A 27,275-nucleotide genomic window follows, 5' to 3' on the forward strand; every position below is an offset into this window, starting at 1 on the left:
TGGTGGGGTACTATAATTCCATCCTGCTGTTGTTAAGTTTTAGTTGTTTGCATTTATTTTCCAAGCACGCACGCACATAGAATGGGACAGTTTTTGTTTGTTTGCATATTTACAATCCACTCGTAAAGCCATCCGAAAGTGTATTATCGATTTTACACCAACCCATAAACAAACAAAAAGCAAATGTAAAATGTAACCCCTTAGAATATGCAATTCAACTAGCCCATAGGCTCCTCACCAAACCAAACAGAGTATAAAAATTGAGTGAAAAAAAAAGATAATAACAAGGCTGGAAACTGGTTGTGGGTTGTGATGTGGCCAAACAACCGGAAACACAGACAGCCGTGGAAAAAACCGTACACCACCAAAACCAGCAAACAAGCAGCACCAAAAACCAGTGCTTAACCGGGGAAATCGTTGGCAACATTCCGGAAAACCCATGGCCGGCGGTTATCGTCAAATTTCACCGTGTTCACATATGGGCTGGCTTGGCGTGTGATTGATGATGGGAAACAGGCTAACAAAGGCCAGTTTTGGGTTGCATCGCTCCTCTATGCACTGGCTCCACCCAGTTCTCTGAGACCCGAACTCTGCAAAAAAACATGAAAAATAAAAGTTTTCCCCAAAAATGGACGGCAAGCTCAGCGTGTGTCCGGATATTTCTTCTCAGCGAAAAAAAGGAGAAACGAACGAATGGACATAAAACAAAAGAGTAAAATAAGTATTCCCTTTTTGCTCACCCAGCATGGTTTCGGGTAGAAACAATATGGAGATCCCCCAAGCAATTAGTCGTGTCGGCGTCCAGTACCAGTCTCGTCGGTGGAAATACTCCCGATGAAATGGAAATGACAAAGCCTCTTGTTAACATACAAAAGAGAAAAAACAAAATCTTTTCTGGTTTAAAAAAAAGCCACTGCATACAACTTTTCCCCCCTTTTGCCAGAAACCATCACTAGATCGAAGAAGATAAAAAAAACGCAGTGTAGAGGAAAAGCTGCAGTCTGCTGCACAATGCCACAATTTTCTGCCCGACCGCACGAAACGGATACACCGGTTTGTGTGTGATGGCGCCGCTATCAACCGACGAGTAAGCGAAAGACATTGCTGTGGTGTGTTACCGACGTCACACAGAATGCAAACCGGGAATGTTACGCCAGATGGTTTGATTGAGGTGGCGGATAAATAGACACGGAGGACACGTTTATGATAGTGTTCGCATTAAACTCACACTGTCAGACTGCGAATGCTGTCAAGTCAGCACGTACAAAACGGTTGCATAAATCAGTCAAGAAGTATGATTTATTGCAGCGAATGATTTATTCGCGCGTTTAATATTATTGAACTTTGTGTGACTGAATATATATTTATATTTATCATAGGATAAACAACCTTTATTCTCTCGCAGTAAATGTATAAAAATATTTACATACTACCATTTTTTGTCATTTAAAAGCGGTTTAATTAACTATTAGTGCATCAAGATCCACATACATTACAATAGATGTGACAAAAATATATTTATTTTTGGCCATTTAAAAATGGATTCATGAATTGTACACTTCTTGGAAAATTGTGCCGTACGGATTGCATACATCATGGAAAATTCCGATTTTTTAAAGCATATATTTCTCTGCTTTAAATACTTTTAAAGTATTTAAAAGTATTTAATTTTGTTTTACTTTTACTTCTTTAAATTTTTTAATTTCATTCATAGCGTTTAGCTTTATGAATCTTTTTTTCTCCCAAGAAAAGCTGTAATTTTCTATTGTTAGTTGAAAAGTAATGAAGTAAAAACTGGTATTATCCTTATTTAGCGATCGACACAATTCTTTTCCAATAGCTCAAAAACTCGAAACAGCTTATATGAATTGCATGATTAAACACTCATTACAACACTTAGAACAGATGGCAACATAACGCAAAAAGTTAGTAAATGAATAAATCCCCAGATAGTCCATTGGTTTTAGGAGCATCGATGTTTGTTCATCGTTCACATCATCGTATTCCTTGTGTGTGTTTTTTTTCCTCGAACGATACCCGATAGAATACCAATTGGAATCTATTACAACCGAACATAGCCTTGTACAACATGAAACCTATGGGAAAGAAAGGAGCGAAGAAATTTCATGTGTTTTTTTTTTTGCTACGTTCGTTCTGAAACTCTTTTGCAGTAGTTCTGCCTAATAAGCCAGAATGTGGGCAGGCAAGCGGAAGATTGCTTTCGATTCTCTCTGCACCTTTATTATGTCGTTTTTACCAGCTTCGGTAGAAGTTTCACAAACACCCAAAAAGCCGTCCGGGGGAAAAATCCTAATTCATTTGTACGGCTGCTGAGCGCCTGTAGAGCGCGAAAAACTTCTGCGGACCTATCGGGAACAGACTTCAGCAGCAGCCACCAGTGGTTTTCGTTACGCGATGGCCAGCAACATGGTCGTAACAATGTTGACGATGAACGTAAGCACACACACACATACACACATACACACACACAAACACATTCAAAGTATTGACGAAACCAGACGTAACCGCAACTGGTTGGTAAACTCGAGCGACAAAGCAAAGCATTACACTCTTAATATTTGCACCCAAAGCAGCAAAGGAAAGGAAAGAAAGAAAAAGAGGGAGAAATAAAAGTTCCAGCAAAATGGCTGCGGTCAACGCAACACCACCAACATACCGTGGGTCCCACTTTTGGGCGTCCGGCAAACTGAAGGGTATTGGGAGGATTTTTTTTCTTGTTTGTTGCAGGAGAGAAAGTTTTTGCGCTTTAATATTTTATGTTTCTTCTGTAAACAAGCCCGTTGTTTCACCGGTTAGTTTGTCTGGTTTTGTATGGTAGTTGTTTTGCAAAAACCTTCTCGAAACTTTGCAAAAGGCACCGTAAAACAACAACAAACAAAATAACAAAAAAAAACTTCCATTCCGCCGTTGTAATGTTCGTACTGGTGCGCGTGTTTGTGCGTGCCTATTTTTTTGTTGTTGCTCTCCTTCAAACCCAGTTCCAATGGACAATATTCGTACGGCCATTCTGTTTAGCTGTTCGGGGTTACCGTTCTCCCTCTTCCACACCAACCGGTGGCCAATTTTACGACTGCTGCTAGCACATTTGCGTATGGGATTTGGTTGCATACTCACTTTGCTAGCAGGTAATAAAAGTTGCAATTTTACTGTTTTTTCTGGAAAAAGGGGAGAAGGGGGAAACTTGTTGGAAAATCGTACGCCAAAGGCGAAAAAAAAACCAAAATCAACAAACAAACATCTCGGAAAGTGGAAAGCACAGGCACAGTTTATGTTGCAATTGTTATGCGGCAGTAAGCGCACGGCGAAGTGCCCAGTTGCGCTATAATTCATGTGGTTTGAAGTTTTGCTGTAACATTGTGAAATATTTTTTAACTACCTTCAACTGTGCTGTTCTAGAAGTGGTAAAATAAGCAGTGGTTGAAGCCTCTTAAGAGGATGCTTTCTTTCTCATTACTAAAGAACAGAACATTTTGTGGGTTGGTTCTGTTTATTTTTTTTCAATTGTCCTTTTCTTGTTTGAAATAACAAAAAAAAGTTTTTTTAAGCTATTTAAGAAACTTTTTAAAACGGTCTTAAACTTTTAACTAAAACAAACACAGAAACAACATTTAAAAGATCGATCGGTCTGTTATCCCCTTTGCTCCTTCGTTAACATTCCCACACACAGCCATTTTTCACAACAGGTTCGGGGAAAGCCATATTTCCCCAGATGCTCATAAAGCATAAGGAAAGTTTAACAACCTCACACGACCGCACTCAATGCATCATTCGCTGTGTTAACCCGTTTGTTTTGTTTTTGTTCCACCGTAGTCAGCCAGCCAGCGGCCAAATATTACCCAATTAAAAGTTTACGCCTTGTGCCACACCCCGGGACATCCTTATTAATAAGCGGAAACGGAACGGAAAAAAACCATCCATGGCAGGCAAACAATAATACCGGAATGTTTAACGTGTGTCTCAATCTTTTATACGCTCGATGTTTCTTCGTTTCATTGCGAAGTGTAGGGAAAGCTGATTCCATCATGAACAAGGCGCCTCCCGATAGCAACAAAACAGTTGTTGATTTGTTATGCTTTCATCATATCTGCTTGGTTGTGTTTTTTTTGCATGCATCCTTTCGGGTTATGAAATTAAATATGTTTCTAACTAGATCGGTTACTGGTGCTGGGCAGTGCTGGAGCTTCTTTGTCCTTATCAGGCATTGTTGTTTTTTTGTTTTTCCCACTTTGGCATACATTCAAATGCTCGTTAATCGGTAACACGGTAACATTAGCTTGTGTGCTGCAAACTGAATATAACCGTAACGCAACTAACATTCCAAGGGTAGAAAACTGCATCTCGCCCTTGTCGACAAACGTCAGCCACCAGGCGCCTCCATCGTGCGTGCACCTTGTCGACAAACGTCAGCCACCAGGCGTCTCCATCGTGCGCGCACTGCGGGAAAACTTTTTTTTTTGTTATTTTTTTGTCACCAACATTCGTTGCACTTTCGCGTTATTTGCGAAATGCGAAAGGTAATTTTAAACCAACTTTCAACAGCTTCCACCAGGAATGTGGAGGTCGCTTTTCCTCCTTCTTTCCTTTGCACTTCCTCCTTTACTCCTTTCAACCTTGTTGGTAAGTAACAGCACGCAACAAAAAAAGATCCCCAACCGTTAGCTGCGTCCTTTAAAACATGGTGACACCATGCAAACACCGTACCGTTACTACCACCAGCATGGTAAAGTGCTCCCACGGTAAGCTACACCATCCAGACGTGTGATGATGGCTACTTCTTTGATGGGGAGCAGTTGCTGCTGCTGCTGCTGCTGCTGTTCACACTCTGTTGCATTTGTTTGTCCACTGGCAAGTGTTACTGTGTGTTTGTGTTCCACATAAAGGATGTCACTTTCGGTGTAGTGTGACTCGTGCATATTATGTGTTGGGAAATGTTTCACTTTGTTTTTTCACCCCGCATTCGTGACACAGTAATGGTGGATAGATTTCGGCGTAAAGTAAATTTTGCTTTCGTTTGCAACATTTCTCGATTAGAAAGTTTGTACGTGTTGATTGTTTTTTTTTCCAACGAAAAACTTTTTTACAACTAAGCCAGCGAGTTGTGACAAAGTGTGCTAGCAAGTTTGTCACCGTAGAGGGGTGGAAATTTTGCGTCAAAAAAGCTCTCCAAAACAACGGACACACTGGTCAGGCTAATCTGAAACTGCACTCGGTGCAGATTTCAACACCACTCGTACTCATTAAACAACACTTAATACAATCTAACTCGAACACAGTACCGTACAGAACAACATCGCAAACAACCATAAAGCAGGATTTAATAGATATATTCGCTAATCGCTATAAGTACACGCTAGGCGAAAAATCAATCTTCATTAATAATAATTAAACGCCCTCTGCAACAACATCGTACACCTTTCCACTCAGTCAACCTTGTCGCACTATTTGCGTGGGAGCGCAAGTAAAATCGTACCGCGAGAGTAAAACCGTACGTACAAAATTCAACCGAACGGTTTTCCATCGTGCGTGGAACGCGCTTTTGCAGGAGGTATGTTTTAATTAAATTTTAATTAGCATCACATCACAATCGTCGTGCAGCGAATGGATGTGGCCAACGTGCAACGTGTGAAGTGTCTTTGTTTGGTGGAGCAAAATTAGCGTACGACACGGTTTTGTGATTGCCGCAAGATAAACAAACGTGCACACGTATGGTTTTTTGGATGCTTTACACTCGTGGCTTTTCTGGATACTCTCGATAGAAGAAGGCTGGTCGATCTCATTCCGTACCTCGCACATGTGGATGCTTTTGGGACATCATATGGTGGTTTGCTTTGTTTAGCATCACGTAATTATGCACCCATTTTTTTTTTTGTTCAATTGTGTAGAATTCGGAACCCGAATCAAACCCTTTTTTGCGGAAATGTAAGAAGTGATTGCACTCACAGATACTACCGATTGTCCATGAATCATTAAGTCCCGGTAGCATATTCTCTTTTCAATATCCTTTGGAGGCCATAGCCCAGCCTTACGACGTTAGGTGACGTTTGGAAAAAGAGCATTGTGATGGTTTTCCATTTTTCCTCTTTTCTAACAACTCACTTAACATTTATTGATGTTTGTTTCCTTCAGGAGTAGCAAAAAAAAGGGTCTTGCTTTCTCGAATACTAATTTCAATCTGAGTCGTTTATGTTTTCTCTATGCTGATTGCTAACAGCGAGGAAGGATGAAAGAACTACTTCAAACATTCCCAATAACCGATGGTATTGAAATTTCCACGAAGTGAGGAAAAGGAAATAAAAAATGTATTTTTGTTTGTGTGGCTCTCTCCAGCTTTTCCAGTTAAAAAAAAGAAATTAACATCTAAAGAAACAAAATGAAAAACCAATGATCGAAAAAAAAAATACTGCAAGAAATCATGAGAAGAACTTGCAGCACAAAGTAATGTTATTAAAATTATTGTTGTATTATTGTTGTGCTTAATGAAATATGTGAAAAAATCTTCAGTGAAGAATCCTGATTCGGATGAGTCGGTTTTCAAAAGATAAAATAGAATAACTAACAATAGAACACGGTGAAGTCTTCCTAAGCTTTCACCTCCCAGAGATAGAAAGTTTCTCTAAGATGAACATTTTTGACACTCCCTGGAAGTCCCCTAGGAAAGTCCCTTAAGATCAAGAATTTTCAGAGATTTATGAATCGTTAAAGATTTGTGAATCTCTTAGTGATTCCGAGTCAACCATTCGGTTAATATATTCATTCAGATACATGAATCTGAAACAAATTTACCCAACAATAGTTTATTTAATTTTGAGAATAATCTCTAATAATCAAAATCAGCGCAGTTTTGTATAGTGGTAAAGAAACAAATAAAAAAAATCTCGTTAAAATCAATATTATGTTTACCCCGTCGACTGAGGCACAAACGCACTAAAGCAATAATTCATACCCAAAGCAAATACTGACGATGCTGGGCGTAGTTTTATGGACTGGAAAAGGAACACAATTGTCGTTTCCTACAATGGTGAACAAAACGAAACGAAAACCCACCCCGGCTACCGGGTTTGGGAAAAAAAAGACGCAACCCGACGAAAGATCCTTAAACGGTACTCATTATCGTACCAAGCCGTAAGGAATTATTTGTGTGTGTTTCTATGTGGGCAAAGGAAGCACCCAGTGTATCCATTGTCAGCATTTTCCTGTCATTACTGTTTCTTTTTTTCCCCTGGTCTTTTCGTTTCTTTTTTTGCTCCTCTCACATGGTTAAAGTCCATTTTCTCCCGCACTGACTAGCTGGCTATAGGACGGATGGAAGCAACTAAAGGAGACATTTCTTTTTTCCGCTTGAAGGAATACAACTAAGCCTATGCTGTTGTGAGCTTCAACTGACAGCTAGCAGTGTGCAAGAAAAGCATGGTTGAAGTCACCATTCGCCCACCCACTTGATAGTGTCTCATTTTGTTTTCCATCGTTGCATTTTCCACACATTTTCCACCCTCGCACCGATAAACACACACACACATACAAATGCTGGCCACAGTATTGTGTATGGAGACGCATTCGCGGTTGGTTTCACTTTTGTTTCACACTTCACTTCGACTTCCGGCATTCCGGCGTTTCCACCGGCGCGCGGCGTGTTACGCATTCTGAACCGATGCGAGCATTCGGACACTTCGGTGGCAGCGGTTTCCTTGCCGGTGATGAGAAAATTTCTTCCATTTTCCGGTTTCCGGCATCCGGGGTAGCTACGCCTTCTCGCGTATGTTCGCCAACAACTGTTTCCTGCTATTGTCTCCCATTGCAGACTGTGGTGCCGCTTATCAAGCTTCTTCTGTTTTTATTTGCATGTACGGAAAGCGAACGAAAAAGCGGACGAACAGTTAGCGTTTTGGTGAGGCGATTTATTTTCATTCCATGCATTGTTTCTTGACTTTCCTATCACCGTTCTCCCTCGGATGAAGGTTTGATATTTATCTCGCCTTTTTTTCCTCTATTTAGCGTGCTGTAATCTCTTCGAGATCAACGCCTGAGGTGTTGCTGGTGTTTGTGGTGTTGTGAAGTTGTTGTGGCGGCTTCACAAGCGCTTTCCAGAAGGAAGCTGTTTGTGTCCAGTGGCATGGAAAAATGTGTCAGACAGCGATGCGTTGGAGTGTGAAGCATTTATGCGCCAACATTCCTTTTTCGCGTCGGTTCGAAAGATCGAAGAACAAACAAGACGTTTAAGCTGACTGCATGTCCCAATGAACGGTGCTTAGCACATTGTACGGTTAATTAATGCCATTGAATGGAATAGCTTTATTAAAACACAATAGCATATTGCAGAGGAGTTCCAGTGGAGTTTTATTGTAAGGTTATTGTAGTCAAACAATCGATTTACAATCAAAGTTTTGCATTGCATTGATTGCATTCATTCTGCCATAATTTGAGTTTCAGCATCTAATATTATTACTAGCTTAATTTTAGCATAACAAAATGTTTGAGTTCAAACTACAGACGTTTCTGGATTATTCTCAAGTTAAACTTTAAAGTCATCAGATTTATATGGACTACTTTTCACTTTTGTAAAGCTCTACAGAGCTTTTTCGTCTGATAGATCCATCCATCCAAATTCATTTTGGAACATTTTTACTCAAAAACCCTGAACTTTTCTCTTAACATTTAAAAAAAATATGTTCGTAACAATCTTAATCTGTCGAACGACATTTCAGTACCCAATAGCGTCACCAAAAAAATATCCTTGTTTAAATCCTTGTTTAAATTACTCACTCTTTAGGTGTACAAATTATGCAAATAATGAAATGTTTCGACGATTTTAAATATAGAAACTTTAAAACAAAGGAAAGCAAACAACAAAGTATATCTTTAGAAAATGTTATTTTTCTTTGAAAAAATATGACGTGACTTTGGTGGTATTTCAAAAACGGATAAAGAATAAGTTAAAACTCAAAAACTCAAAACTTTATCATAAATCAACTCTCATATTTTCCATTCCATCCCATCCATTTTCCCCAGCACTGATTTTTTACAACCTGACTCGAACAAATGAAGACAACCTGGTGTTATGACAACTTGTTGGATTTCTGTTTCCGAAACAAAACGATACAATAATCATAAAGCAGAACGCCAGCAGGAAACCATAACCAGGGTATAAATTAAAACCAACAAAAAAAAAACGAAAAAAAGCACAACACCAGATGAAACGTGACAAAATAATATGTTTTCCCAATATTCGTCCACCTCAGTTGGACGGTCAGGGTAGATAATGTTCTTTCCCAGTTTTCCCACAACCATTTCGTCGCGTTGGTCTTCATTCCATCCAGAAACCGTTGACTTACGGAATTATGGAATGAAAGGACGCGCGAGCAACCGTGACTATTTCAGTGTCGTACCGAAATTAATAGAACCGAAATATGAACCAAACCAAACAGCATTTCAGCCAGGGAGAGCAAAGGTGGGACACATTTAAAAAACAAACCTACAGCTTTCTTGTTTTTGTACCTTTCTTCTTCCAACCGTTACAGTGGTTTGATACATTTTTCTGGAAAAAAAATTGTTTTCTTTTCTCGATCATTGCCAGTGGAAGGTTCAGGTGCCCGAGAGGAAAAATCGTACCAGAACGGAATGACGATAATTTGACAGCTGCCGTTGCCGAACTTCTCTTGGCTTAATTTTTCTTCGGCGGGTGAAAGAAAAGAAAAATAAAAACCCCTCGGACCAACGTTCTTCGGCACAGTACCTTCGGGTCATTCGAAGTCCGTAATGATTTGGTTTTCGGTGGAATTGGGAAAAGGTTCAACAAGTTTACCGACTTTCGTGGGGTTGCTTTCTCTTTTTGGGTGGTATCGTTTTGTAACCGTCCTCTCGGCCATCTCGGCTTCTATTTATGGTGTATTTTGGTTTTACACAAAACGTCGGCATTACAATCGGCTTTTATGTGTGCTTATTTTTTTCTTTCTAAGGAATTTTTCTTTTCTAGTGAAAAACTTCAAATGAGGCAGGAAGTTTTGATATAAGAGGGTCGAATTATCATCCCAAAAGAACAAAGGGTGCTAAATGAAGACAAGTTTCTTCGTTTAGGTAACATTTTAGGGAAGGTTTCGTTCGGTCAGCAAGCAACAAATAAGATGACGTACCGCAAAATTATTTCAATTCCTTTGCCCCAATGCTAACAGGATGTACTTATTCAAAACAAAGTGATTATTGCGTTGATCTATTTATCGTACGATCAAAACCGAAAAATTTGTCACACTATAAGGTGACTTTATGGAGGTAAAATGAATAGAAGGAAGCTAACAAAAAAAAAACAAAACTTCCATCCCTATCTGAAGCATCTCTGTTCGGAAGCGACAAAGTGGAAATCGAACCTGCCAGATCGTGAAAGTATTCATTTCAATCTCTATCGTTTTCCCTACGATCCTGTCAATGTTTTCCACTTTGCAATCGATAAAGAAACATGTATTATGCTTTCGCTAGGGAATGGAAATCGTTTTATATTTATTTTCTCTTCATTTTTTTTCTTCGTTTCTTTGCGGGATGTTTTTGGGCATATTTCACTGTCAATATTTGTTGTTTGTGAAAATTCCCCTTTTTTTGGTTTGATGGTTTAGGTAGGGAAAAAATCTCCATCGATCCAATGTTTCAAGTGTGGTGGGTTTTTTTCTTGCTTTGCGTTGAGGTATGAAAATGGTTCCTACTCCTTTGGGAGTTGTTGTGATCATTTTTTTCCTCCAGTTCGGTTCTTTGAATTTATTGGTCTAGATAGGGATCCTTGTTAAGTCTCGCAATTCAGTTTCGTCAGTGTCGTATGTTGTTGAATGCTAGCAAATAAGCGCTCATGCAGAAATTGATAGTTGTAATAGAAAATTTTTAGTGTACTGATGCTTAAAGTTTACTTAACACTAAAATTACCGGAACATCGCAAAAAAAATCTTCGAAATTATTGAAAAAGCTGTGACTAATTAAAAAAGTTTCAAATTCTTTTCATTTTTAATGTAAAATTAATTACTTTTATTGGAAAATGAATTTTTTTGTACCGTTTTTGATATCTATATCAATACAATAGCATTTAACACTCTTCGTACCAGCTTGTCGAAAACATTTTATTCAAAACCTTCTTTTCTTGCGCATGGTAAGTCTTTTGGGAATTAGCATGAAAAGGATTATTGACCGATCCTTAGCTGAATCGTATTGATCCGGTTTCAACATCAAGGGAGTGTGGAAAATTATTCAAACTTAAACTAAACCTAACCAGACATCCATTGCCGTTCGCATTAGCATACAAAGCATAAGGTACACGAATCGAATTTAAATTTATTTATTGTATCATGCTATGTGAATGGTTGATGAAGTTTGATTTTATTCATAGTTAACACACACGCACACTCACAGAAGCTACGAAGCAATCCAACGCATATGAAGATCTCATCGGAACATTCGAAATCGATTTCAAATTTCGCTTCACTTACACAGGACTAGCATAAGACCCACTACCGGTGCTGTGGATGGAACGATGCAATTGAATTAGCTTACTTTTATTTATTTTCTCCGAGCTTTTGTCTTTTCCCCCTTTTTTACAACCCAAAACCCGGGGTGTGCTCTCTTCACTTTAACGGTACACCAGGTTCTTTGGAGCACAAAATTCCACCTAAAATCAACTAATGGTTTCGCTGGAAAAGCACATTTTTCGGACGTGCCAACTGTACGATTTTCGCTCACTTTCAAAACCGGGGCACACCAGTGCTGGGGTAGATTCGATGTGATTTTAGTGGGTTTTTTTATGAAGACTTACACAAAAAAAAAAGATTTTTCAGACCGTGTGAAACGCACGAAGCTCCGAACACGAACTAACTTTTCGCTTGTTTATTTAGCTGTGCTGCTTTCTTTGCTGTTTGATTTGTTTTTTCTAATGTAATGAATATACGTTTGGGATACAATTTCGTTTGAAAAAAAAAACATCTGAAAATGCAATTTGAATCCTACTTCAAATTATGTTTTTTTTTTTTCATTTTGTGTGAAAAAACTTCCACAAAAGCTGCACTTGAATCATTGCAAAAACACACACTGCAAATACGGATTTTTTTTTTGGTGCGGTCTTTACCCTTTTTTCCCCCACTAGGACATGCTGGAAAATCACTACCAAATGATGCAACTACTACGGTACCGTGAAGGCCAGGGACAGCCAACCGACAGGATGTCTGCAAGCAGGAAATTGTTTTAATAAACAGCAGCTTGGTACGGCAGAAGGATGTTGTCTCTTCATGGATGCGGCGAGTAAGAATGGCAAATGTCAAACTGTGCGGTAACCTTTAACCTTGTTTTACACTTTGCAATACTTCAAGGGGGAAGTACACTGACACGAATTTCTAACATGACAACATCGTATGCCCTTTTTTATTTCTTTCGTTAGCTCTTCGGTGCAAGTTTTTGTGTTGATTTATGCATTCGAAAATCTATTTCCATTTGTTAAAATGTAAAAATGATGCATGAAATGCTACGTACGATGATAAGAAATTTATTTAGAAAAGGTAAAAAAAATGTATTGAGAACTTAAACAATGCGACTTTTCTAATGTCCGCTAGTTAGTCTATTGCCACCAATAGTTGTAAAAATATAAAACTATTTTTTGTAGCTGAAAATTGGCAACATAAAAATAGGTATTCGATTAATGTCATACATTCATTGCTACCTTTAAAAAAATTCCCCTTTTTGCAGTATGTAATACCCCCTTTAATGTAACATTTTCAATGATAAGTTAAGACAAAAGGTTTTTTCTTTCCTCCTTTGGACAAAAAAAACAATGACCATGTAACATTTGCTACCGATCGTTACAGAATGCACCCTTGCTGTAATTAAATAATGTTAAAACAATTATCTTACTGGTGCAAACTTTTGCACATAATCCTAACCTCATTCTGCTGGGGAGTTGATGTTGAGGGTAAGTAAGGGGGATCAGGGGATGGAAACTTTCGAGAGCAGAGGCTTTATTGCTTTTGTTTTCCCGCTTCTCGTACCCAACAATAGAGAAACTTTTTCTTTCTACCAATTGAACTTCTTTTTCTACCCACATTCTCCACCGCTTGACCAAACTTTGACCCTGCACTTCCCGGCACGAAGAGGTATATTTCAGTACCCCCTTGTTTTTTAATTGCCTTCCTCGCTACTTGTGGCCACTCGTTCTTTCTCGTTTCATTTGAACAGGCAATGATGGGTCTGTTCAGTGGCCCCTTAGTTCAAGAGCAACATTCTTTAATAACAGCTCATCTTTAATGCTAGCGATAATCCACATCCTTCCGAACCCGTCCCATCGTTGCGCCTGTGTTAGCTTTATTTTTTCGGTGCTTATTTTCTTCATTTTGGATCTATGTACCCTTAACCGGATGCTCTCTGTCCCGGTCCCTCCCGGTTCTGATGAGCTTTTTTCTACACCCGCGCTCACCGATGGAGGCGCCTGGTGCCGCTCAGTCTGACCATCTCTCAGCCGCCTCGGTGAGAGGCTAATTAATGCCGGTGCCCGTACATGGATTTAATTAACATCGAAACTCACTCCACCCTAATGCCATTAGATTTGGGACTGTGCGAGCATGTGGGAGCTGTGCGAGCGACCGGGGTCCAAAGGCCGTGCACCAGAAAGCACCGAAAACCGATATTATCCAGTGTGGAATATAAAATATTCACAAACCACCACCACTCTTTGCCAAATACACTCCATATTTCACTACCACCACCGAAGAAGCGAGAAGGTTAGAATTAGTACACGGCGTGGGCCGTGCTGGTATATACAACGTGCATACTTCCCACTTGGATTAGCCCTGTCGCTGGTAAGCGCCAGAGCGCTTTAGGTCGCTTCCCTGCCTCCCATTAACACGAAAGGCCTAGAGTCCCAACGTTTTTGGGGGAGGTGGGTCGAGAGTTTCCAGCTTCAAACAGGAAGGAAAAGCATTAAAATGAACGAATCCACACGTACATATGTGCTGGGGATCATTTACATACACACACACGCACACGCACATGCCCACAAACACGAGTAAACAACAACGCAGAAGACACACGGACGGTGGGAATTTGAGATTGCGGTGATTCTAAAGTCGGCAATCTGGAAACATTCAACCGACAGATCGCTAGAGCCCGGATGCGCCATTTGCTACTCGCGTTTGTGTAGGACGCAATGCAACGTATCCGCTGCTGACGGGCACTCACTAGTCGTCGGGATGAACCGTTGAAAAACAACAACTGCTTGGCGCAATCATCGTTTCCAGAGTAATTTCAAAGTGTGTGTGTGTGTGTGAAAGTGGTATTAAAAAAACAACAATCAAAACCACACACCAGTGAAACCATAAATTATATGGCTCATATTTTGTTATTTCTCCACTCCACAAGTGAATATGTATGTGTGTGTGGATGCGAATATCTGCGAGCAAAATCTGTATCCATTTGTTGGGAATTTTTACATTTAATTTTTCCACCCATTCGTTCCCTGAAGGATACAATTTTCTTGTACATGGCGCAGATGGAAGGCACGTGTTGCGAGAAACTGCAAGAAAGCAGCTCATTTATCGCAAAAGGAAGTTCGCTTGCCTGCTTCATGAAGTTAGGAAGGATTCGTTTTAAAGGTAAGTCGATGAAATGGTTTTTGAAGAAAACTTTACGAGATGAAATAAATTAGGTCAGCATGTGTTGATCATGGTTTGGGGAAAGCTTTCCGCACACGGCAAAGACAGGGTGGTTTTGTTTTAGTCCGGAAAGGTAGATCATTCTTTAGTTATAGGAATTTAAATGACTTTAAGTAGGGCATACCATTCAACACAAAGGGGTTTATGCACTGTCTTAAAATGAAGTATTTTTTAAATATTTTTTTGTAACAATTAATGTGCAAAACTCGCTGTTTGTGACAACTCATTTGAGAGTACTATGTACTTTTCGGCTACTGCACTAGAGAACACCACATGGAAAGGGATTCCCACTCAGAAGCATCCAAACAAAAATTTTCTCACACACCTAATAGATTTGAAGAATTTTCATGAAAAATTATATATATCCAAGCTGTGATTATAAAATTATTATAAACAATTATAAAGAGTACCAAAAAATCACTATAAAAAAATTTGGTACTCAACGGTGTTTTGTAGAAAATCCTTGGAAACTAAAAATTAAAAAAAAAAACATGAAAAAAGTTGATTTTAACATTTTCATTAGATATAGAAAATGTCAATATTGTAGACGTTCTAAATTAAAAAAAAACCCCTTTTTTGTTTGAATGCTTTTATATAAGTATTTTGATTGTAAATAAATGAAAAAAAAAACATTTATTTTATAATTGAAAACCCTCTCGTCAGGTGAATGTTATTTTGTGTAAAAAAACACAAGTCAATTATACAGTTGAAAGGTTTTGAGAAGAAAAAGTTGGACATCGATTGGTAAAATGTTACTTCCTTTTATTATAGGCAAGAATGTGAAAGAAAGATATGAAGTACTAAGAACAGTTCTTTCATCGTTTGCTGCACACGTCACGCATGTTTCCGCACCGTTGGCATTTTGTCATACACTTTACGCACTTCATATGCTTTTACACCTTTTCCTCATTGTAAGGGGGAAGGGTATTGTCTACTAGTGTTCAGTTATCAAAGGGGAAAAAAGGCAGAACCAATAAAAAAGGAATTTGCTTCCTCTTGTATCTTTTTTTCTTTCTTTCTGTTGTTGACAAGTTTCAAGGGAATATATGCTTTTATCCCTTTTTAGTTGTAAGCTTCAACACCTATCAGCATAGTACGTATGGGTATGTGACTTGTTTCCACAAAGGTTTGCTAATTTTTTTTGCAATCCCTAACACCTGCCCTCTCTTTCCCTTACTTTCATCCCCTAGGTCTCCTCCACACCACCTCAATTTCAATCAGAATTTCTTTGCAGAATTCTTTCAGCACTGTATAAACCATGACACATACTCACACACACACTTCACTATCATCACTCGTGCCTTGTCTCACTCATGCTCACTTTTCACCTATGGCAAAGAGGAAAGCATTCTCACACACACGCGCACGTTCGTAAGTTCACTCCGAGAACAACTCACTGAAACCAACCGGAACGGGATTTCTTTCTTCGAAATGCAACAGTTACTTCACTGTCACTGTAGGTACCTTTTACGCCCGTACGCCTTCTGAATTCCGGTTTTGTTTTTATTACATCAAGAAGGAAAAAAAAACTTCAAACGAAAAGTCCCACTGGGGAAAAACGAACTGGACAAGTAAAACGTAAAACTCAAACCAACAAGAAGGGAAAAACACAACACAAAAATTGAACCTGCCACTGGACTTGGTCGTGATGGCAAGATGGCCAGAAAAAAAGCATCTTTTACGGGAGGTGTTGCTCTTTCTTTCATCTTTTCCACTCTCTCGTTCACTCTCCTTATATCTTTTGAGGGAGGTATTTTTCTCATCCTACCCAGTTCGGCGGGCGCATTACGTTTGAAGGCGATCAACGTCGATTACCCGTCATGGGTTTTTGGTATCGAAACCGTTTGCATAAAACGACCAACCAAAAGCAAGGATCTTCCGTGCACAGAGCTGATGGTGGCAGAGTTTGTGACCGTACACGTTTGCTTGGGCAAAAAAATAAATAAATGCTTGCGCCATGTGCTTTTATTTGGTGTGGCAGCTTTGCTGTTGTTGATCGCTGTCGTTCGTTGCCCAGCCACACACCCGCACACAGCGAGTGGAATGAAAATTAATATCAAACCATAAATTGATGAGTTTTATGACCAGTGGCCGCGAACCAGCATAAAAAGCTGCCGATTCCAACGGACACTTTCCTTTGGGCAATTTACCATCGAGTGGAAACTCCCAGCTTCCTCGCATTTTGGTTCGTGTTTTTTTTGTGTATACTTCATTGGAAAGAAAAAAAAGCCATCAAGACACGGACATCTTTTACCATCTTTTGCTTCCTGGTTTTCGGGAAGGTAAGGCAACAGCAAGAAGAAGAAGAAAAAATGGCGAACAAAATTGAAACTGTCTGTAGTTTATTAAGAAATTTACTTCCCTTTGCGGATTATGCACGTTTCGCCATTTATTTGGGAACGATCCTAGGCCACAAGGAAAATAAACTGGCAACAAGTGACTAAACTTGTGGTCTATAACATTTCTCTCGCTTTCGCTCTCTTTCTTTCTCTCTCTCTCTCTCTCTCTCTCTTTATCACTCTGTTTCATACCTTTCGAACGAGCGTTTTCCCCCATTTAACTCGTTCTCAAAACTGATAATCCCTCCAAGACGACCCTTAATCCCCGACATTCCAGTTCCCAACCATCATCGTTTCATTCCTCTCTTCCTCTCTCTCTCTCTCTCTCTCTCTTCTCCTTTTTTTCTTTCTTTCTCTCTCCCTCTCTAGGAAAAGCTGTATGGTTATGTTTTCCACCCCATTCCATAAGCCTTTCCCATCGGAATGGAGAGACCCACACGGTGTCAACCAACCAACCCACCCAGGCATCCCATTTTAATGCATTATTAATGAAAATTGATTCCGAGGTTTTTTGTTACACTGACTAGTTGCTGCTCCTATCGGTCGGGTGGCGCTACTTCGGCTTCCTTCGGTTTGGCGTCTGGCAGGTCTGGATGGCCACTGCTGCTGGTGCTGCTGCTTGTTTCTTCCACGATGAGAATGGTAACGCTTTTTAATGATCCTCAATAAATGCACTTTCGATAACGCTCACCGATCCATAAAGACACCGAATGCACAAGAAAATATAAACTAGCACACACACACACGCACGCACATACACACACACATACACACTTTCCGTAAATAAAAGCACAAAGATAACAAAGCACAAATAGCACTTCACTTTGTGCACCTTTTTCCTTTTTTCACTTCCTTTGCTACAGTGCACATGATTAATATATTCCAATTTTTACATTCTCATTTTCACCAAGCAGAAGAAGAAGAAGAAGGGATGGGTTTGAAGTAGTAGCCGTAGTAGTAGGTGTGCTTTTGAATTGCAAAAACAAAAACGCCAAATGAATCACTTTCGTCGCACACTGCGGGTGTGATGCGCAATCATTATCATAAATTTATATATTTCCTTTGCCTTCCATTTGCTCCGGTCGGTGCCTGACCCTACTATGAATCACTTTTCATGCTTTTTATTTTAATTCGGCACACACACACACGCACATTCACACGCACACTCACTAAGTCACACTACCACACTTGCCCAAAACGATTATTCATACTTTTGTTTGCTTTTTTTTATTGGATTGATCACTTCTTTTTGCAATTTGACAGGATTCGTGAGAAATGCGATGTTTTTTTCTTTCTTTTCTTTTTAAGTTTTAAGAACGTAACGCACGGTTTTGCTGTGGGGTGGGAAAAAAATGGTTAAGATTTAAAAAAAATTTTTTTCAAGGATTTCAAGGAGCGTTTCCCGAACGCTTCTTTGCATATATTTTTTCCTTCTCTAGTGGAGGAATTATGGTATGTTGTGGGCACAAAACTGTGACGACTTCGTGGAGTTTTTACATTTTTTTCCGCTCTAATGCACTCCTTATTCAACATGTGTATGTTTGTCGTGTGTCGGATGACTTCCGTGGCACTTTCGTTGATTAAAGATTGATACGTTATTTATTAATTTTGAATCCCAACACAACTGACTTGTTTTTTTTTTAACTTATTTATTTTACCTACGCAAACTTCACCGATATGAAACTCACTTTTCCATATCACATTTCAAATCCTCGCAGGAAAACTCTTTATAAAGCCTCCCTTTTAAGGCTTCAGCTTAAGAGGAAAAGTTACAGAATCCGTAGCGGAAATTATTCACTTTTCGGTGGGAGGAAGTGTGGCAAGGGTTTGAAGGTGCTGAAGGTACTGATTAGAACCGATTCCATCGTATCATCCCTTGCAGATGATTTTCACGGCACTAACACATTTTCATCTGATTTTCATTCAAACACTTCGAAAGCCACCTTTAGCCACTGAATTAGCAACTTTTGAAGCATTTTTTCTCCACACACAAACACACACACACACTCCCGATTAAAAAACTAACCGTTTCCTGATGCCCGTTTCTGCCCACTCTGCAATGTGCTGTGTGCACCGTGTTGAAAATTACGGAAAACCGAAAGCGGATGATGGTGATGTTTGCCATACAAAAATTCTAAAGAAACTGAGCGCACCGCGCGCTTGGGACCGGAGAGAAGACGGTTCCGCAAGCTCGGGAAAAAACACGGGTCGGTACAGCATGCACGGGTTTTCGCCACAGTCAGACCAGCCTGCCAGCCAGCCAGCACGGGAGCTCATGCACGATCACACACACAGACGGGCGCACGCCACGGGGGGAGTTATACCTTCATTGGCTGCACGAGCACGGCACGGCCTGAGCAAGGCGAACACACGACGAGCTCCCAAAAGGCGACGATGACGACGACGACGACGATAGTACATTTTCACCACGGCGAATCAACAGCCGTTTTGTGGTGAGTTTGCGCTCATCGCTCGTGAGAGAGTGTGAGAGGGAGTGTGTGAGAGAAAATGGTTTCTTCTCAGGAAAATGAGAGCAATCGAATGCAGAGAGCTTTTTTCCGTTTCATGCAGTGTGCTCTAGTTTACAGGAATTTTAAATTAGGTTTACCGTTTCCTCATGAGACATGTGTGAAAAAAACGTTTTTCAATGACGCTTTACTTAGAATAATATCTTTTAATTTTATAGAATAATTTTAATTTTACGTTAGTAATAGAAAGAATTTTTGAATGTTTTCATTTATATTTGAATGTAAGACAAATGAAAACCTTATCCATTGGCGGGAAAAATCTTAATCTCTATCTTCTGTTTCCAAACTCACCACCATTCTCAGCACTCTGGCCAGGGTTGAGAGTGCTCTCAATCCCAGCAAAGTTTCGCACGAACCGAGCGCAACTGCTCTCACCGGTGCACGGTTCGGCAATGCACGGAAAATGCCTCGCTTGGAAAACCCTCGGCCAACAACTATTTCCCGCCCAGGGAAACTAGCAGCTAGCCAACTCCCTCCCTCTCTTCCCGCTTCCCCTCCAACAATTCCCAGCCCGGCATGCTAAACCATTCGCACGAAAACTCGTGCAAACGCGGCCACGAACGAATGAGCAACAAGCTAAAGAAGGCAACAGGAGAAAACAACAAAAAAAAAACAAACCAACACACAATGAACCAAACCGACCCATCTCATATACCGCGCTGCACGAGAGGAGCAAACCTGCTGATCGGATTCGGTGATGAGTTTCACCTTGCCGATGATTTTCCGTCAGCTCCCCAAAACACCGCATGAGTTGTGTGCGTACGTGTGTACGTGTGTGTGTTTGGGTCTGTGCAGAGGGAAATTTTCACCTGCTTCCATTTTCCGGGGACAGCCCTGCAAAACCCGACCAGCACATCAACACGGTGTGTGTACGGTGCGAAGTACGGACGGCGAAGGTCATTACTGTAATATTTGCCACCTTCCGCTCCCCAAGGGGTAGTGGGAGGGTTTTTTTCTTCCATCGCAAGGGATGGTATGTGGAAGGGTGCAGCATGTGTTCTGGGGAGCAATTGCAGCAGTTTAGCATTCCTGTACGCACACACACACGCATACATTCGTCCCCTTTTTTTGGATAGCGGTGGAAGGCGCAGTTATTGACCCAATAATGGCTCTGCGAGGGTTGGTTAAATGAAGGCATCCGCAGAAAATGGTAGCGCACCCAATCCGAACATTGACATTGGAGCGGTAAACGTTAACGTTAATGGAAAATGATACACCACCCTGTTCCCCGCTCATCCAGGCCGAAGGGAGGGAAAAGAGGGAATTTGTAGCGGAATGGTGCAACTTCGACTAAAGCCATCCAAGCCAAGGGCAAACAAACCTGAAATAATTAAGAGAGAGTGGGAAAAAAATACACGCACACACACACACACAATACTAAACTAATTGCGATAATTAATTTTTACTGCAGTCCCAAAAACTCTTGCACAGACTAATGTCTTTTTTGACCGACCGGTGTGTGTGTGTGTTGGGGGTGGGAGCGAAGGAACTGAGCGAAATTCACTAAACATGTTTAGGGAGTTGGATCGTACTTTAAAATGTTTTTTAAATGATTGGTAAGCTCGTTACGGGAAAGTGTTTACTGATAAGCTTGTATGGTGTAAAGTACTGTTGGTGCCATGACAAGGATTAGCTGTATACAATTACGCAGGTTTTGGGTAGGACGGTGCGTTAATGGTAACGGGGTCGGTCTATCACCGGAGTTTCCACTGGACTGTTCCTTCGAACTATTTAGCAAGAACTAGTAATCATGTCAAACAGAGTAATCATGGCTACATTTTCTTCTTGGACAGCCATGCCCTCAGATGTCTGTGCCAGAAGTTATTCGAGGAACCAAGTTCCATACCCTGTTTGAGAAAATGTAAAATTTTCCTCATTTTTGCACCAAGTTTTGCCTATAACTCGGTCGGTATCCAACGGATCGCCAATCCTTAACCTGTGGTCGATAGATGGCACCAATGGCTACATTTTCTTCTTGAACAGCCATGCCCTCAGATGTCTGTGCCAGAAGTTATTCGAGGAACCAAGTTCCATACCCTTTTTGAGAAAATGTAAAATTTTCCTCATTTTTGCACCAAGTTTTGCCTATAACTCGGTCGGTATCCAACGAAACGCCAATCCGTAACCTGTGGTCGATAGATGGCACCAATGGCTACATTTTCTTCTTGGACAGCCATGCCCTCAGATGCCTGTGTCAGAAGTTATTCGAGGAACCAAGTTCCATACCCTGTTTGAGAAAATGTCAAATTTTCCTCATTTTTGCTCCAAGTTTTGCCTATAACTCGGTCGGTATCCAACGGAACGCCAATCCGTAACCTGTGGTCGATAGATGGCACCAATGGCTACATTTTCTTCTTGGACAGCCATGCCCTCAGATGCCTGTGTCAGAAGTTATTCGAGGAACCAAGTTCCATACCCTGTTTAAGGAAATGTAAAATTTTCTTCATTTTTGAGTAATTTAGCAAAATTTATAAATGTGATATATTTCAATGCGAATTTGTTGCAATAAGTTTCTTTTCACCCAAATAATATTCAAATTAAAAAAAGAATAAAAAATCGGAAAAAAATTTAAAAAAAAATTTCAACTCGAAAATTTCATAAGGGGTACCCCTTGCCATTTTTTTGAGAAATTAAACAAAAAAATTTAAATTGATTTATTTTAATGCCTATTGCTTGCAATAAGTTTTTTTTCCCTCAAATAATGTTTTAAATTAAAAAAAGAATAAAAAATTAGAAAATATTAAACAATTATAAAAATTTGAAAATTTCATATGACTCATTTTTGCACCAAGTTTTGCCTATAACTCGGTCGGAATCCAACGAATCGCTAATCTTTAACCTGTGGTCGATAGATGGCACCAATGACTACATTTTCTTTTTGAAAGGCCATGCCCTCAGATGTCTGTGCCAGAAGTTATTCGAGGAACCAAGTTCCATACCCTGTATGAGAAAATGTAAAATTTTCCTCATTTTTCAGCAATTTAGCAAAATTTATAAATGTGATATATTTTAATGCGAATTTGTTGCAATAAGTTTCTTTTCACCCAAATAATAATTTAAATTAAAAAAAGAATAAAAAATCAACAAAAAATTTAAAAAAAAATTTCAACTCGAAAATTTCATAAGGGGTACCCCTTGCCATTTTTTTGAGAAATTTTGCAAAAAAATTTAAATTGATTTATTTTAATGCCAATTGGTTGCAATAAGTTTCTTTTCACTCAAATAATGTTTTAAATTAAAAAAAGAATAAAAAATTAGAAAAAAATAAAAAAATCTAAAAATTTGAAAATTTCAAAAGGCTCATTTTTGCACCAAGTTTTGCCTATAACTCGGTCGGTATCCAACGGATCGCTAATCTTTGACCCGTGGTCGATAGATGGCACCAATGGCTACATTTTCTTCTTGGACAGCCATGCCCGCAGATGCCTGTGCCAGAAGTTATTCGAGGAACCAAGTTTCATACCCTGTTTGAGAAAATGTAAAATTTTCTTCATTTTTGAGTAATTTAGCAAAATTTATAAATGTGATATATTTCAATGCGAATTTGTTGCAATAAGTTTCTTTTCACCCAAATAATACTTTAAATTAAAAAAAGAATAAAAAATCGGAAAAAAATTTAAAAAAAAATTTCAACTCGAAAATTTCATAAGGGGTACCCCTTGCCATTTTTTTGAGAAATTAAACAAAAAAATTTAAATTGATTTATTTTAATGCCTATTGCTTGCAATAAGTTTTTTTCCCTCAAATAATGTTTTAAATTAAAAAAAGAATAAAAAATTAGAAAATATTAAACAATTATAAAAATTTGAAAATTTCATATGACTCATTTTTGCACCAAGTTTTGCCTATAACTCGGTCGGAATCCAACGAATCGCTAATCTTTAACCTGTGGTCGATAGATGGCACCAATGACTACATTTTCTTTTTGAAAGGCCATGCCCTCAGATGTTTGTGCCAGAAGTTATTCGAGGAACCAAGTTCCATACCCTGTATGAGAAAATGTAAAATTTTCCTCATTTTTCAGCAATTTAGCAAAATTTATAAATGTGATATATTTTAATGCGAATTTGTTGCAATAAGTTTCTTTTCACCCAAATAATAATTTAAATTAAAAAAAGAATAAAAAATCAACAAAAAATTTAAAAAAAAATTTCAACTCGAAAATTTCATAAGGGGTACCCCTTGCCATTTTTTTGAGAAATTTTGCAAAAAAATTTAAATTGATTTATTTTAATGCCAATTGGTTGCAATAAGTTTCTTTTCACTCAAATAATGTTTTAAATTAAAAAAAGAATAAAAAATTAGAAAAAAATAAAAAAATCTAAAAATTTGAAAATTTCAAAAGGCTCATTTTTGCACCAAGTTTTGCCTATAACTCGGTCGGTATCCAACGGATCGCTAATCTTTGACCCGTGGTCGATAGATGGCACCAATGGCTACATTTTCTTCTTGGACAGCCATGCCCGCAGATGCCTGTGCCAGAAGTTATTCGAGGAACCAAGTTTCATACCCTGTTTGAGAAAATGTAAAATTTTCTTCATTTTTGAGTAATTTAGCAAAATTTATAAATGTGATATATTTCAATGCGAATTTGTTGCAATAAGTTTCTTTTCACCCAAATAATACTTTAAATTAAAAAAAGAATAAAAAATCGGAAAAAAATTTAAAAAAAAATTTCAACTCGAAAATTTCATAAGGGGTACCCCTTGCCATTTTTCTGGGAAATTTAGCAAAATTTAAAAATTGTTGAAACGAGTTTCTTTTCATTCGAATGGTGCTTGAAATAAAAAATAATAATAAAAAACAAAAAATAAATATAAAATTTTAAAAAAAATTAAAATTTCCTAAGGCTGTTGCTAGTGGGTCAAGAGCGAAAGAGGTATTTCAATCGCTCCGGTCATCTTATTGTGCGCGCTCCCGCACAGCTCACGGGAAAACGATGTAGTTGTATCGCAAGAATCACTCCTGCATGCAGCGCTCCTTGTGGAGCTACCTCAAGCGCACCGCACACTTTAGAGAGCGAGAGCGGTGCGCTCCAGCGGTGTGCTTGCAGCAAGCTCAGACGTACCTGCATTCTGAAACAGTTTCTTTCGTTGAGTGTACCTGTATTTTCAGACGGTCTCTTGACGGTTTTCGGGGGGGAAATTTGTATTCCCGCTCGTTGCTTCTCGTTGGAAGAATTATCATCTACTCCGATGAAAATTAATGTTCAACATGGGCAACCTACCTTACAATGTGGGGGGCTAGATTCTATTATATTAACTTTGGTGCCATGACCAGGATAATTAATATGAAGCTAAATGTAAATCTAACTAATATGTTCTTAACTGACTTTTTAATCGAATTATTTTCCTAAAACATTTCTCATGACTTGCGTTACATCAAATAGCATACCAAACTTTCACACATTCGTTTTTCGCGTTTGCAAGACAAATTAAACAAACCGTAACACGAGTTCCTCATCGTAAATTCACATCACGCCGAATGTCAACAGCAGAGTGCCGCGCAAATATGCATGTGTCCCGAGCATAACGAATATTTAATCATAACAATACAAATGCTCAATATCTAATCAAAATCCCATCGAATCGAACCATTCAATTTCATTCAAATGTGTAGGTGATGTCAGCAAAAGGGACACAATTGTGAAACATTCCCATTTTTTTTAACTTCCACTTGCTTCTGATCCCTTCCCTCATTTTGCCAGCCCAATCAAATCGTTGGAAAAAGGTTTTTTCCCACTTTGTGATTGCATTACTTGTACTGTTTGTTCTCCGGAATACCGGAATTGTTGGTTGGTTGGTGGAATTTGCTGTCGCTTTTGTTTTTTTGTTGCTTCCCTCCATCAATTGTTTTTTTGATTATTGCAATCTTCACGCTAACATAAACGCAAACGCATTGCAAAAGCACGTCCCGCTCGATCGTAGCGGCGGTACATAAGGCACGTCCTACCGTTTCTGGAAAGTGGAATCGTAAGAGCCGTTTTAGATCCATTTCAATGCCCATTTATCGATCGGTCCCACAGAACAGAAAAAGGGGTGTCTCGTTTGGTGTATTGATTCCGTACGCAAACGGTGGCTGAAGTCAGTGTCGAAGGACATTCCCTAGTACACGATTTCTAACTTCTATTAAGAGCAAATAGCTGCGGTACGTTTCGTTACGATGTTTCCCACTAAACGCTCATCTCAAACCACTAAGAGTGGCATCTTCAGTAACGGGCCAAACACGTACACTTTTCATATGAGTGAAAACAAAAAAAACAGAAAGAGAAGAAAGAACAGCGCACACAAACACAAGAGACTCCACAAAAAGGACACAAGGGGATCGGTTGGAGTGCTTCACGTACCAAAACTTCAATCACTTAAGAGCTTTCGTAGTCATTATGCCTAAGCAAACAAGTGAACGACATTCGGGAGAGTAAACAAGCATATCCCGTCGTCATCCTCATTTTTGCTGGGAACTGTCCTTAGCTACTACTGTTTGATACTGGCTTGCACAGGCAGCAATATCACACACCCTATCACCACGATCCATCACACTATTCTTCGTCACTAGTTTGATGTTTCCCGGCGCCACCAGACATGGTAAGGGCGGTTCAGTTGTGTCTTATGTGTGAAAGTACACCTACACACACATACACGTTTCCTTACAGGATTCGCCTAATTTCCACCACCAGGTTCTTCATTAGAGTCAGTTACGTTCCTTACCCATGTCGTAGCGTTCGTACATCTTAATCAGCGATACCTTCTTGTGCTTTTTCTTTTTGGTGCACATTGACATCAGTGAGACCTATAAGAAGCGGGACCATCTTCTTCGTTACCATCGTACACAGCCCTGACAATGTTGAAACATTTCACCAACACCATTGCCTTCTAATTGCTAACATTTTTCTCTCCATCCATCCTCCTAACCAAACCGGGGAGAAAGCATGAAGAACCGAGGTGCCGGAAGAGGTGTTAAGTAGCAACAGCGTAATTACATTCACCTTCTCCCTCCCAGCAGCTCCAATGTGTTCCATCCTTTCGTCCGAAGGTAGCAGTGTGCCATAGCCAAGACGTCCGTTCGCAAAAGGAAAACCTTTTTCCCTCGCTAGTTAGACATGCAACAAGTTCCGCTTAATCAAGTACAAACAAGTAAGCTTCAATACGGCGCGCTAGAAGTTTGTGGCATATGGATGGAACCGAGCTCTAATGGTTGTTTGATGGTTATGCACTTTTAATAATATTTACTCATGATCATGGCGGACGTTAGGCCAATCGATAGGTATGGCGCGTGTAGTGGAAATGAGATATGTAGAAAGAGCTCTTAATTGAGCTGTTTACTTATGCAATTCCTAACATTTTTGCAAACGTTTTGTGCTGCGTATTGCATACTTTTAGGCTAAAAATTTGACTATTTGTTGTGTGGCACTAAAAATCTCCGGAGAAAGGAGCTATACATGCCTTTTTTTTGTTTTATAAAAATCGTTGAAATAAATTTTTCAATACGTAAACCAAACCTTTAAAATATTTTCTCCCATTTCTGAATCCTCCAATGTGAATCTAAACGTTACAAAAAAACACATTCACAGTCATACTCACCATACTCATGAATGTCATGTACTTTGATAATACCATTAAAGAAAGTTTGCACCACATTCCCACGCATTTGCCCCAAAATGGAGACCATTTATCCGTTAGCTTTCAGTGTAAGACCTTCTTTGCCTTTTCGGTACCAAAGATGGT

General features: G+C 39.4%; 1 protein-coding gene across 6 annotated transcripts in view; it reads right to left on the minus strand.

Moving 5' to 3' along the window:
- LOC125775158 (uncharacterized) overlaps positions 1–19,386 on the minus strand; it is an 84,390-nt gene extending 65,004 nt beyond the window's left edge. The window contains exons 1-2 of one of the 6 annotated variants that reach the window (XM_049445685.1): positions 19,348–19,386; positions 17,548–18,357 (exon numbers count right to left, since the gene is read on the minus strand). The gene's annotated coding sequence lies outside the window, so the exon portion shown is untranslated. The other 5 variants (XM_049445688.1, XM_049445684.1, XM_049445689.1 and 2 more) reach the window with 5 other exon arrangements.
- Positions 19,387–27,275: the final 7,889 nt, after the last annotated feature.

This window comes from Anopheles funestus, chromosome 2RL (genome assembly GCF_943734845.2).
Source record: "Anopheles funestus chromosome 2RL, idAnoFuneDA-416_04, whole genome shotgun sequence".
Classification (NCBI taxonomy): Eukaryota; Metazoa; Arthropoda; class Insecta; order Diptera; family Culicidae; genus Anopheles; species Anopheles funestus.